Below are 13,758 nucleotides of genomic sequence, written 5' to 3' on the forward strand. Positions count from 1 at the left end.
TTCTTTTGTGGAACTTGTCTTGAGGTCAGCGGGCTCTATCTCTAATCTTACTTTGAGACTCTGCTATGCCTGGGCAAGCAGACACTACTCAAAGGTCACCATATTCCTTGTTGGTCCTCTCTCCTGCTGCCTTCTGGTGTAGCTCTCTGAGTCTAGAGTGAGCTCTGGTCAATCAGTGGTTGGGGACAGGAGATCTTGGGAAGCTGGGTATGTAGTCAGAAGGCCTGTGGGGTCAGAAGGGGAAGGCCTACCTAGAATATCTAGAAATCAAGATCCTAGCCCGATGGGAAGCGTTCAGGGTAGGAAGGAGCAAGCCTAGTCTGAGGGGTAGGGATGCTGGAGGAGCCAGATCTGGCAGCACTTGGAGGTTAGATCCTGAAAGAGCTGGTAGGGCTATAGTGTGTGGCAGAGCAATGTCTACCCATTCACTTGAAGAAGCAATACTCAAGAGGAGATAGATTGTCAATGGGGTGGGAAGAAGCAGAGCCTAGCTGATGTTTCTAGATCAGGAGGACTTAAGACTGAGAAGAAGGTAAGGCTATGGGGTAGGGAACAGCAGGACCTACTTATTGATTCAGGGAAGAGTAGTCCAGGAAGACCCATGCCTTTGAGCCTTTGAGCCTTTGAGATCTGAAGGAATAGAACTGTGGAAGAGGGGAGTCCCAGAGGCATGGGGCAAGCCTACGGGATTGGAAGGAACAGGGCTACCTAGCAGCACGGTAAAGGGGAGACTTCCCACACTGCTTTACTATTTTTTAAAACAAAAACATTATTCAATGTTACCGTTGCTAATTAATAAACAAAAGACATTGATTAGAACATTTATACAAGGAATAGGTTAGGTATTTGGATATAAATCAGCGCTAAGTGTTAAAGAAAAAATTCATGACGATAGAACTAAGTTATATTTAACTATGGAGTATTAGTGGTTTATTGTCATGAATACTTCCTTTAAATAATCCACTGCTGGTAACAAAAAACACCAACTTTCATGGTTACTCACAAAGAGAATTGTTACATCTAAATGTGAGTAATATGTAAATTAAACCCTTTTGAAAAGTGAACAGGATAGAAGCTTTGAACAAAATGTGAGGTGTTGGCCATTAGATATGACAAGGTCAAAAGGAGCCATCATCAGGCTAGCATTCATGTCCAGGCAGGAACAGTGGGGCAGTGTTAACGGCTGAAAGAGTCTTTCAGGCTCGGCTGACTCCCTTGAAATCCCATCCTCTCCTCTACTGGTGGACAATACTCTCCTTTTCATGTAGCATCCTTAGTCAACATTGAGAAGGATTTTCTGTGTGTTAGTCTATGCCTGAAATTTAAAATCTTTCATTTAATATTAGCTTTGATTTTGTTAATTTGGCAACAGTACATTTAGTCCTGCTTGATGTTTTATACTGTTAAGGAAGGAGGAGGGAGGAGAGGTTGAGAAGATGGATCATCAGGTAAGATCATTTGCTGTACAATCATAAAGACCTTAGTTGAAATCCCCAGCACCCATGTAAAAAAGCCACATATGGTCATGCTTGCCTGTATTCCCTAGTGCTGCATTGGGTCTATGGGGGAAAGAAGGCCACAAAAACAGGAGGATCAGTGAGGCTTGCTGGCCACCATTCTAGCTCCATGTTCAGTAAGAAACCCTGTCTCAAGGAAACAAGGCAGAGAAAGATAAAACGGTTATCTCCTCTGGCTTCCATGCACATCTCTGTGCACATGCAAAACTAATAAAATAAAATGTTGAAGTGGGGAAGGCCCTTAGAAATGATATTTAAAAAGAAAATTCTTTACAGGTAAAAGAGACTCACCAAGAAGGGAAGCCCATGACAGGACCTGGCTGGGATGAGGAATGTGTTCAGAGGCAGCAAAAGTAAACTCTTCCGATGGAAAAGACAATCACAGAGGCAACTGGGTGCTTTGGTTCAAATTTCATAACCTACCATGTTCTTGTTTATCGTCTTGTTCTGACCACACAGTACTAAAAGGCATGACTTCCAAAGCAAGCAGAAGTTGCAAAAGACAAATAGAGCTTCTCTCTTATTCAAAGTCTGGTAAATCAAAGACCAATTGTATGTTAGCAATATGAGAAAGCCTGGGCTCTCCATCAATTCTGATTTCTCACATGTAGTAACAATGGAGCATGAAAAATAAGCAGTGATTACTTATGCATCCCAGAGTTGGTGGCAGAGAAAGAGAAATTTCAGGTTTCTTTTTTTTTTTTTTTTTTTTTTGATTTTTCGAGACAGGGTTTCTCTGTGTAGCTTTGCGCCTTTCCTGGAACTCACTTGGTAGTCCAGGCTGGCCTCGAACTCACAGAGATCTGCCTGGCTCTGCCTCCAGAGTGCTGGGATTAAAGGCATACGCCACCACTGCCCGGCTCAGGTTTCTTCTTTAAGCAGAATGAAGAAAAACAATGGCAATCTGGTAATGAAAATAATAGCTGATACACAGAATGTTATTATGATGCCAGGTACTGTCCACTGTAATTTCATTTCTACAGTAGTACAATGCCCTTTGTGTCTCACAGCAACCCTGGAGGAAGGTACTAGATTATCCCCTGTAACATTTAAACCAATGGGCCAAAGAAAGAGTGCAATAAAAATCAGAAAATATCTGATTTGAATAAATAAAAACATGTGAGATGATTATGAAAGAGTATTTAGAAACATTGTACCAGAAAAAATGAGTGTCTCAATTAATTTCTTAAACTTCTCCTTGAGTGGTAAAAATTTAAAAGATCAGTTAAGCCCAATACAGTCAGAATCCTACCAGTTTGTTTCCCTCCAGACACATTCATGCCCCTAATTTACTGGACTGTTAAATGACCCCTAAGAACAGATCCTTATAGAGATAGAGATAAAGTATGTGTAGCATTAGGCAGCTAAAGCTAGTCTGCCAATGAGGTGGTGAAGTTGACTTCCTCTGAGACCCATTCCAGCACACCCTACATTCTGCATATTGTATGGTGCATGGAATATCCATAGGGTCTTAACAATTCAGCTCAGTTTATTATATTCTGAATTATGGAGGTTGTTTCAGTGTCTGTCTAGAGGATATCTGGATACCCTAGAAGTAAACAGCATTGTCTCTCCAACAGTTCTTTGTAGAGAGCAGAGAAAGCCCTGGGTGAATGAAGTCCTCAATGAACATGCTGTTGATGTGGGTACAGCCATGTCAAGGACCCCAGAGCCTCAGACCTATGGAGAAAATGGTGAGGCTCTCTGGGGTGAGGCTCAGAGATATGGCAAAGCCTTCCTCTGGCCCATGTGTGAGTGATGATAGAACTTGCAGAAAATGTCCACCATATGTCCTCCAACCCCATGTTTAGATTTATGATTCCTTTAAAATTCCTTATAAGATTACCTTTCAAGATAAGTAATAAAGTGATTGGTGCTTTCTTTGTAACCACAAAACACAGCCTGACAGTAAAAGAATATCTTTCTTGCTTACACACTGTTAATCTATAACAAGTTGCTTGGGTATGAATGTATGTGGGTTCTTGAGATAATTTGTTTTTCAACTGTAATATGTAAAATGTTTAATCATGTAAGGGATATGGAAAACATGCTGTTTTTTTACTTGTAACCATTGTAATCATTCACTTGAAAAGCAGAATGTAACTACCTTGTAATTTTCATATTACCTGAAAGATTTTGTTGGGGTATATGAGCTGTAAGGGAAAGAATAAAGATAGAGTTAAAATGAGTTAGAAGGAAAACACCAAATATGAGAGAGAAGGAATTAGAAAGAAAACATCAAGAATGAGAGAATAAAGAAGAATAAAGACAGCTAGAAGAAAACATCAAGAATAACGATAGGGTTAGAAGGAAAGCATCGAGAATGAGAGAAGGAAATCATCAGGAAAATAAAGAATAGAGAATGCAAAAGAAGAATAAAGAAAAGGTCTGAAGGAAACTATCAAGAGAATGTGTGAGTGTCTTTTCCCCTAAGGCCCTCAGAGAAAAAAGGCTATACACACCGACTCCGTGGATTTCCCTTTGAACCCTGTACTGCTGCAGGCTAGTCGCCCGACAGCGATACTACGTCATATTCTTTTCCACAGTAACTTTTCATTTAACATGGTCAATTTCCTTCAGTTTTTGAAGATGTTGGCTGCAACATTTCCTTTGACTAAAATGGTGTCAATCAGTTCTCTTGTTTGCAAAGGTACTTGTGTTTCCTATTTTATAATGTCATATTCCTGTTTAGTAATTACACTGACCTTTAGAAGATTACACAAAAATGAAAGGACACACACCAATTGTTGAAAGGGGACCATTCTACTGTCTGGTTAATGACAAGTCACTTTATGCCATTCTTTTTTTTTTTTTTTTTTTTTTTGAGACAGGGTTTCTCTGTGTAGCTTTGCGCCTTTTCCTGGATCTTGCTCTGTAGACCAGGCTGGCCTCGAACTCACAAAGATCCACCTGCCTCTGCCTCCCGAGTGTTGGGATTAAAGGCGTGCGCCACCACCACCCGGCCCCTTTTGCCATTCTTCTGTCTGTCTTTCCTTTTCTTCTTTCATCTTCAGCACTAGGCAGCTGACACAATATTATTCTGTAGCTCTCTCCAGTAGTCAGGGTGTGACACTGACTTATCCATATTACCATTTCCAAAGCAGCTTTGACCATGGGTGTGTTCCACATGACTGCATCTTCCGAAGAACTTTTGCCAGGTCCAAATACACAATTGTAGGGTCAGTATTTTCTTCTCCTGGAGTGTTTGAATTTAACAACAGTTGTTCAAGAAGAAGAGGATATCCAGGTTGAATCTCATCAACAAACTCTTGTCCTTCCATGCATATCAAGAACTCACACCTCGGAAATTATTTGACATGGTCTACCCATGGGTCATGTCCAGATTCCCAACAGGCCAAGCCACCATCATAACAAAAGTCTTTGACATCATCAGGGCAATCCAGAGAATAAACTCAAGCACTCACAGCTTCTTGGGCTGAACTGGAACACTAGACACCCAAAACAGAACATTCTCATTCAAGTGGAATGTGACTGCACACCCAGATCCGAAATACTACCTCAGTATTTCTAAAGTATTTTCCAGAAATTGACAGTTGGGAAAAATGTCTCCTGTGTTCCAAAATAACATCACTTTTCATTTTCAGTTACTGAGATCCCCATCACAGGTAAAACAGGCTGCCCTGTCTCTAGGTTCTACATAATAGAAGCCATCCTCTAGCCAGCTCTAAAGATGATTAAAAGCCCAACAGTCATATACAGTAATTAAATAATCTGGACTCTTCAGTACTCATTGCATAACTAAAGGGTGTCCTCTGAACGTTCTCATTCTCATACTATATAGGGTTGACAGAACACTAAATACCCAGGTTCCATGACAACATGCATTTCCTGGATAGGGACAGTGAATTAAATAAGTGGTCCATTTATTTGGCTTCATGGTATCTAGAATTCCTTGATGTTTTACTAAGTAGTTTTGCTTCTACTTTACTTCTAAGGCCTTAGTGATAGCATGAAAGACTGACAATCTATACATCGACAGGTCTTGAGATTCTCAGCAAGTTTACTACTTAAGAAATTTGAGGCTTCTGAAGGGTAATTCCTGCAACCTATCAGTAATTAATCTATCTCAACACTTGAATTTGACCATATTGCCCTGCTTGAATTTTCCCACTCCAGCATTGGTCTTTGATTTGTGCTACCTGGTGTGCTGGCCCAGATACCTGATCTGTGGGTTTTCCCACTTCAACAATGGTCTTTGATCTGTGCTACCTGGTATGCTGGCCCAGATACCTGGGGTTTATGCCAGTTGTTGAGTGCATGCCCAATGGCCATCATCAAATATAATAAACTGAACTAACTATCTTGAGAAAAGAGTAGGTGTACAGGTTGTGGCTTATTATACCGTGGTGTAGAACCAAGTCTCTAGAAGACATGAGATTCAGAAAATGCAGGCTGAGCCTTATGCTATGGGGTTTTGATTGCAAAAACACTAGTTCCTCTCTGGCATGAATCAAAAATCTGGATCCAAGCCTTGAGGTTGCAGATGTTAGATATGCAGCTTGAACTACCATCTCAGCATTCTTACAGGCTTGAATTCTTCAAGCAGCCTCCAGCCCTGGCTGATTTCTATAGAACTCTGCAGATCTCCAGACTCAATAGCCCTAGGATTTAGCCTACAAGAATTCATCCCAGGCAAGTTAACCACAGACTTTCACTGTTCTTTACTACTTTATATATTTTCAACACACATTTTTAAAGTCCTATTAATTGTGCTTAATTCCTCCATTTCCTTTCATCTAGTCTTTTTTAAAATTTAATTTGTTGACATGTTCACAAGAAAAAAACAATTCTTAATTACATGAAAACACATAAGGTTTTTTGCAACTATTACTTTTAGATGTCAACTTGATGAGATTAATAAATACTTAGAAAACTGGTGAAGGGTTTTGCTGGGGTGTTCTTTAAGGATGTTTTCAGAGAAGACATGAGTCTGACAGAGTGGGTAAAGTCCATCCTCTGGTAAGATGGGCGCTATCCAATTAGTTGAGGATCTGTAGAGAATAAACAAAAGAATTTGTTTCTTTTCCTTGTAGATCTAAGATGCACTCTTCTCCTGCCTATAGACATCACAACTCCTGTTGTTGGTGAAATTATTTAGGCCACTCCACGTAGTTAAAAGGAGATTAATTTAATGGCGTAACTTACAAATTAAGGGATAGGTAGGTCGCGGGGTCTGGGGAAGGTGTATCGCAGTCCAGCGGTGTTCTCTGGAGCTCTCCTCTGTCTACCTCCACCATCCAGCGTCCTCGAACCAAGAGAGCGTTCGCCGATCCGGATCTCGGGTCCCCAGGCGCCTCCCTTGGCCCCGCCTTGTAGGCGTGACAGTTGCCGAAGTCTCAATGGGGGTTGGAACTTCCAGAACAAAGCTGGAGTGGCTACCCACTACATCTCCCCCTTTTTGTCTAAATAAGAAGGTTCTAACCTAATACAAGACTATATACAAAGGAATGGTTATCAAATATTGTCCAGGAATAATGAGGGATAATGACCTAGATAAGATGGAACTACAACCAATGCAAACAATATCAAGCAAGAAACACATATTAAAATCCAGAGAAGTATAGAGCATAGATAAATGGCATGTTACAAAGATCATTCCAAAAGGTGTCCTACCCTAAAGAACCTGAATCTAATACTTAATATGTTCTATCTACTAAGTTGTAACTATAACTGCTAGTCTTCAATCCCATCAAAGACCTGAGAAGGAATATAATGGTACCTGAGAAATGGTAGATGGATGCAAGCAACTTTCGGGAATCTTGCGAGAGTAGACCGAGACAGCTGGCAGCCTGGACAATCACCTAATGTTTCTCAGCATAGTTGGTGCATACAAATTGGCTACAGGCCTAAAGTATCTGACAGACCATTTTCAGAAGCAGGAATTCTGAAAGACCATCTTACCCTGTCTTGGCAGAGTACAGTGGTCGCTTTCCTTGTGTCCCGCTTGTCCAGAAAGGATAGCATTGCATTTGTACTGTCAGCTGTCGAGGCAAGGGCAGTTCTTTGCCCAGTAGGCCATTTTGTGCCAAGAAGACAAACTTCCAAATGGAAATGTCTAGAAGCCCAACATTCTCTCGGGATCAAATTGGTGCAGCCAGGAGCAATTGTGTCTCGCATCAACAGAATTCTAAGTTATTTAAATGCCATATTCTCTAGGTCTATGAAGTGTTTGAAGATTACCTGTCCATCTGACCTATGTATCTGTAAATCTGTACAACCTGACTAACGTAACTATAGAGATGACAAGCATAGGTGACTATAAATCTACAAGTCTTATCTACTGAAATAACCTAAGGACTAAGGCTTCACGTAAACAAGGTAGACAGTCTATAAGCAAGTGTATGGTAAAGAACGATGACTTCAAAGTTGTGACAATACACAAGATGTTATAACAGAGGTAGGAGTTTGTCAAAAACTCTTTCTCTCTCGGCCACTGCCTGTTCTCCAGAAATGGCCAACACTCTAGAATTTTTGCCTGAAATTTTAACCAGCTTGTGTTTCATTTGTTTCTGTGAATTTGGCATATTCATTGGATAGGCCTGGTGTTGCCATCAGAGCTGTGTGCCAGAGCCCAGGAAATACACAGCACCAAGCAGGCTGGGAAACTCCCTTAGTGCCATCTACCCAGGGTCTTCTTGGCTGACTGAAGGATACACATGGTGGGTGCATCAGTGTATGGCAAGGCATTTGTGACCATTCAATTACATCTTCTTTCTATCACAGCCTCTCTGGATGCCCTATTGCTGCTGCAGAAAAACTGGCAAAGGCCCAAGAGAAACACCAGAGCTGTGACGTGTCCAAGTCCAACCAGGCCTCAGACCGAGTCCTCAGGTACTCAACAGAAGTGTGTCATTCATGGAGTTCCATCAGAATCCATCCCAGACACAGAGCATGGTATTGGTGAAATTATTTAGGCCACTCCACGTAGTTAAAAGGAGATTAATTTAATGGCGTAACTTACAAATTAAGGGATAGGTAGGTCGCGGGGTCTGGGGAAGGTGTATCGCAGTCCAGCGGTGTTCTCTGGAGCTCTCCTCTGTCTACCTCCACCATCCAGCGTCCTCGAACCAAGAGAGCGTTCGCCGATCCGGATCTCGGGTCCCCAGGCGCCTCCCTTGGCCCCGCCTTGTAGGCGTGACAGTTGCCGAAGTCTCAATGGGGGTTGGAACTTCCAGAACAAAGCTGGAGTGGCTACCCACTACACCTGTATTTACATTCCTTTCATCATTAATTGCTTCAGACCTTCAGTTTCAGACTGTCACTTCCACCACCAGCTTCCCTGGTTCTGAGCCTTCAGGAATTAGATTGAACCATCTAGTAACAACCAAGGTCTCCTGAGGCTAGTTATAGATCCTCAAAAATCTCCATAATTACATAAGCCAATTCCTCTAATAAATACTCTCTCATCTATTTGTCTGTCTATCCTCTTGGTTCTGTCTCCCTGAGAACATTGACTTATGTAATTATCTCTCACACACGAGCTAGGCATATCATATTATTTTATGGTGTAATGCTAGCTCCTTTTGTTTAGCAAAATTTTGAATTGGCTTCACTTGGGTCTTTAGAAGAGATGAACCCATTCCCACTTATAGGTTATAGCTTGTCTCCTGTCTATAAAAGCACAATATTTACAACTTATGCATGTGCGTGTTCCTTGAAAGTTTTTGCCCTTGTTTGCCCTTTCTTTTAGGATTATTACACATTTGCATGTGTCCCCACACCTGTTCTGAGTGGAAAACTAGCGCCTTCCAGGGCTTTTGTCCTGTGTAGCATTTTTCTGAGCCTTTCTCCAGAATGTGGCACAGTCTCTTTGACTGTGATGGCATTGCCATCAGAAATACCAAAGCTCTTTTGCCACCATAAATCCTAGGCAGAATGCAAATTTATTTGTTCTTGAGAAGGCAGTACAATCCCATCATTGGTTTTGTGATCAGACCACAATTCTGTTAACAGGAACCTCATTTATTGCCTATGGAAATGCAAATTGGTATAGCCATTCTGAGAACTGCTTACTACTTTCTTTTAATAACTAATTCATGCATTTACCATGTAATCAACAGCAACATTCCTGGGCATTTATTGCAGAGAAATGAAAATCTATAAACATATAAACACTCTGCAACCTACACACAAATGTTCAAAGCAACACTATTTCCATAGTCCTAAACTGGAAACAATTAAGACGTTACATAATAGGAGGAAAGTTAAACAAACTATGATATGTATATGCTATGGAATGCTGTTTCAAAATAATGGACCCGCAAAAACATGGATCAATTGCAAAGGTTTTCTACTAAGTAAAAGGAAATCTTAAAATGTTGTATAGTAGTTTACATAACACCATCAATGATGATATTGTTAAGACAGAAAAATATTTATTCTTCCAGAGGTGGGGTTAGTGGGCATGTGTTGGGTAATCTGTGACTGAAGGTTGGCATTAGGGGACCTGGGCCATGATGGCTCTGTATTGTGGCTGTAATGGTTACACACATCTATATGTATGATAAATGGAACAGAAAGATACAAGCTCTGGGACAATGCCAGTTTTCTATTTCAACACCAGGTTGTAGTTATGAAAAACACAGCCATGGAAAAAACTGAGAAGGGCCTCAGGAAAGCTCTCTTTACTATTTTCCCCAATTTTTTTCTCAATATATAATTATTTAAAATTTTTAAAAACTAATAAATACACTTAATAGCCTTGTATCTATTTTTAATTGAATTTTGAAGTTTAAAACTTATCACATCTTATAATATAGCTTAATGTATGAAGTCAGCCTAGGCTAAGAAGACCCTGTTCCTGCAAAAAAAAAAAAAAAATCTAATAAACACTCTTTTTGTTAACGTTTACTAAACACAATGGTAATTTTTCCTTTTGCACAGCAAAATATATACTCATTCCTTGGGTTCTATTCCTCTAGAGAACTGACTAGTTCAACATATGAAGAATATGTTATTTCCAAGCAGCAGTCAAATATCGTCTATAATTAAGTATATACTTCAGCCAAAGATATATACTGCTCCTGTGTCCTGAGACTCTCTTTAATGTTCACAAAGAAAGGGGTGTGTCAGTCATTAGTTTTCCAAGTCTAACATCTCCTCCCACCTAGCATACCAGAACTACTCTTTGACATCTCAGACAAAGCTCATGTCATCCTGGAATCTGTGGCTGAAGATGCTGGCTCTGTGTACCACCCAATTGGTGAGAGGTTGAGGTGGGAGTGACTCTAGGTACACAGTAAAGCATATCACCACAAGCAGGACAGCGGCCCTTAGGAGTTGTTCTAGAAGCTTTCGCCTTTGGCTGGCATCCAGAAACTTAGCTGGTCAATAGTTTCCTCCCATGTTATAAAACTTTCCTTAAAATGATAAGACTGGCCCACGGCACCTGAACTCTACAATGTGGTTTGAGCTGAAACCTATTTTACTTTGGGAGGCTGGAACTTTCCTAACTGCTAAGCAGAAAATGATTTTGTGTCTAGTTCCAATAAAACCTCAGGCATTTAGCCTTTGTTTGCTACACTGCCCACAACACAACACAACACACAGTACACATCGAAGCTGATTTCTAGAACAGTGAGTTCTACACTGTTCCAAGGGTCACGACTTGGGGAGCTTAGATCTGATCTCCTTCAAACTGTGCCCAGACTTCCTTTGCCTTCCAGATTTTGTCTTGTATTATTTCCATGTGACAAATCTTGGGCATAGCAAGGATATTCTTAGTCCTGTGTGCCATTCTAGTGAATCAACAAACATGGGAGTAGTCGAGGTGATAACCACACAGGTGCCAATCATAAATCTACCCTAGATCCACGGCTGCTCTAGCCGTGACCTCAGCGTCCCCTTCTTAGTCTCCTGCTCCGTAGAAGATCATCCAGAGCCCTTCTCACACTGGCAGCCTTCTCCTTTGCTTTGCTCACTGAGTACTTCTGTAAATTCAGCACCTCTGTCAGCCCCATTTCAAGCAATTTTCAAAAGCCTCTGGCCCATTGAGGGTATTTCTTTTCCAACAGCCATGATGTAAAATTAATTTTTCTAAACAATAAACTCTTGGACTGGGGAGGTGGCTCAGTCCATAAAGTGCTTGTCACAAAACCTGAGCTCCATCTCCAGAAGTCAGGTTTTACAAACAAATTTCAGAAGTATTTTGAACACTTATCCCAGAGTTTGGGGGTGGAAATAGAATGATTGCTAAGAAAAGCCAAGGTGCACAAGATATATGCAAATACATGTGTATATACTTACATATATGTGCATACTGCTTCAATAACTTTTATTAGATTAAGTGATTAATTACCATGTAACACTTTAGCATGGAAAACTATAGTGTCAAAATATTTGAGATACAAAAAAGTAAGCATAAAGTATTGTTAGTTATAGCTATTGGTAGATCTATTAATTGAAGGTGGAAAATATGAAATTACAGTTAAAGCAATGCACACAATTCTGCAAATTGAGCTGAAATCAACACATGCATTGGATGCTGTATTACTTTTCTATTCCTGTGATAAAACATCATGGCCAAGGTAACTTACAGAAGAAAGGCTCTATTTGGGACTTACAGTTCCAGGGGGGATAGGAGTCCGCCACTGTCATGGTTGGGAGGACAGCAGCGCGCAGAGAGGCATGACAACAGTGATGCTGCAGCAACAGCGGAGAGCTCACTGGAGATGCTGGAAGGGTTTTGGAACCTTAAGCTTGCCCCCAGTAACACACCTCTTCCAGCAAAGCTACACCTCCTAACCCTTCCCAACCAGCCTCTAACTGCGGGCCAAAGTATTCAAATGCTCAAGACTTATAGAGGGTGTCACATTCAAATCACCACAAATGCCAACTCCATTGGTAGATACTGTGGGTGATTTCTACATACTGTGATTTCTACATACATTTCCTGCCAGCTCCCAAATAATGACATGGAGACTTATTATTAATTGTGAAAGCTTGGTCTATAGCTTAGGCTTGTCCCACTAGCTCTTATAACTTAAATTAATCCATTTATATTAACCTACATTTTGCATCATGGCTTTAACTCTCTTCCATCTTGCACTTCCTGTTTCCTCTCCATGTCCTCTGACATCTCCCCTGTGCCTAGATTCATCTCCCCTTCCTCTCTCTCTGCCCAGAAGTCCCACCAACCCTCACTTGCCTAGCTATTGGCCATTCAGCTCTTTGTTAAACCAATCAGAAGATGCCTTTGCAAAGACACATCTTCACAGTGTACAAAAAGATTATTCCACAACAATATACCAGCAAATAATTTGCAGTGCCTTTGCAAATGAGGTCTTCTCTAATAAAACATTTCAAACATCCCCAAGTGAAGCATATATGATTCAGTAAAACAGTCTATGGAAAGAGCACCTCATCTGGATTAAACAAATCTATCAAATATAACCTTCAAAAATATTTCAGTTAATTGTGATATTCTTGGTGGACTTCTGATTACCTATGTTAGAATCTATATTCTATCACTACCTGACTGTGTGATGAGGGCATGAAGCTTAACCTTCTCTTTGTTTTTGTTTCCGCCTGAGTAGAATTGCAGCAGTGCCTGGAGAGCTGGCTCACCCAGTAAGCTCTCACAGAGGTCCTGAGTCTGATTCTCACAAACCATGTTGTGGGGTTCAGAACTGCCTGTAACTCCAGCAGCTCCAGGGAGATTTGACATTTCCGGCCTCCAAAGTCACCCATGAATGTCCAAACACAGATATACATGCATATACATAATAATTATAAATATAAATAATTACAAAGAATAAAGTATTTTTTGAAAAGAATTGCCAATAACAGCACTTACCTCAGAGTGTTGTTGTGACAATTAAATGTATTAATGTAGGTAAAGTGTTTTAAATAGTTCCCGAGACATATAAAGTATATGTAAGTTTTAGTTATAATTGCCATTTCACACTAAGAATGCAGAGGATATAGACTGCACTCCCGTTTCATCCCTTTGAGTGACTTTTGACAAGTCACTCGAAACCTTCCTGTGAGTTGGAGGAATGGAGGTGATGATTCCAAAACCCATCCAATTCTGAAAGTTCAAATACTTTAAAGAATTCTTTTTATTAGAATACTGTACTTTCCTCTAATTCTCTGAGCACTTCACCCTAAAATTCACTGTATAGACTATATTGTTTATACAGTCATTTGTCATTTCTTTTTGCCTTGTGAATGTGCTCTTTACCCAGCCCCAAACAATAACTTTCGGAACAAAGGGATACTC

At 40.5% G+C, this 13,758-nt stretch overlaps 1 pseudogene; it reads right to left on the reverse strand.

Annotated features, from left to right (window-relative positions):
- Positions 1–4,070: 4,070 nt before the first annotated feature.
- On the reverse strand, positions 4,071–13,203 carry LOC131907745 (baculoviral IAP repeat-containing protein 2-like; annotated as a pseudogene).
- Between the last annotated feature and the right edge of the window lie 555 nt (positions 13,204–13,758).

The sequence above is a fragment of the Peromyscus eremicus genome, chromosome 4 (assembly GCF_949786415.1).
Source record: "Peromyscus eremicus chromosome 4, PerEre_H2_v1, whole genome shotgun sequence".
Classification (NCBI taxonomy): Eukaryota; Metazoa; Chordata; class Mammalia; order Rodentia; family Cricetidae; genus Peromyscus; species Peromyscus eremicus.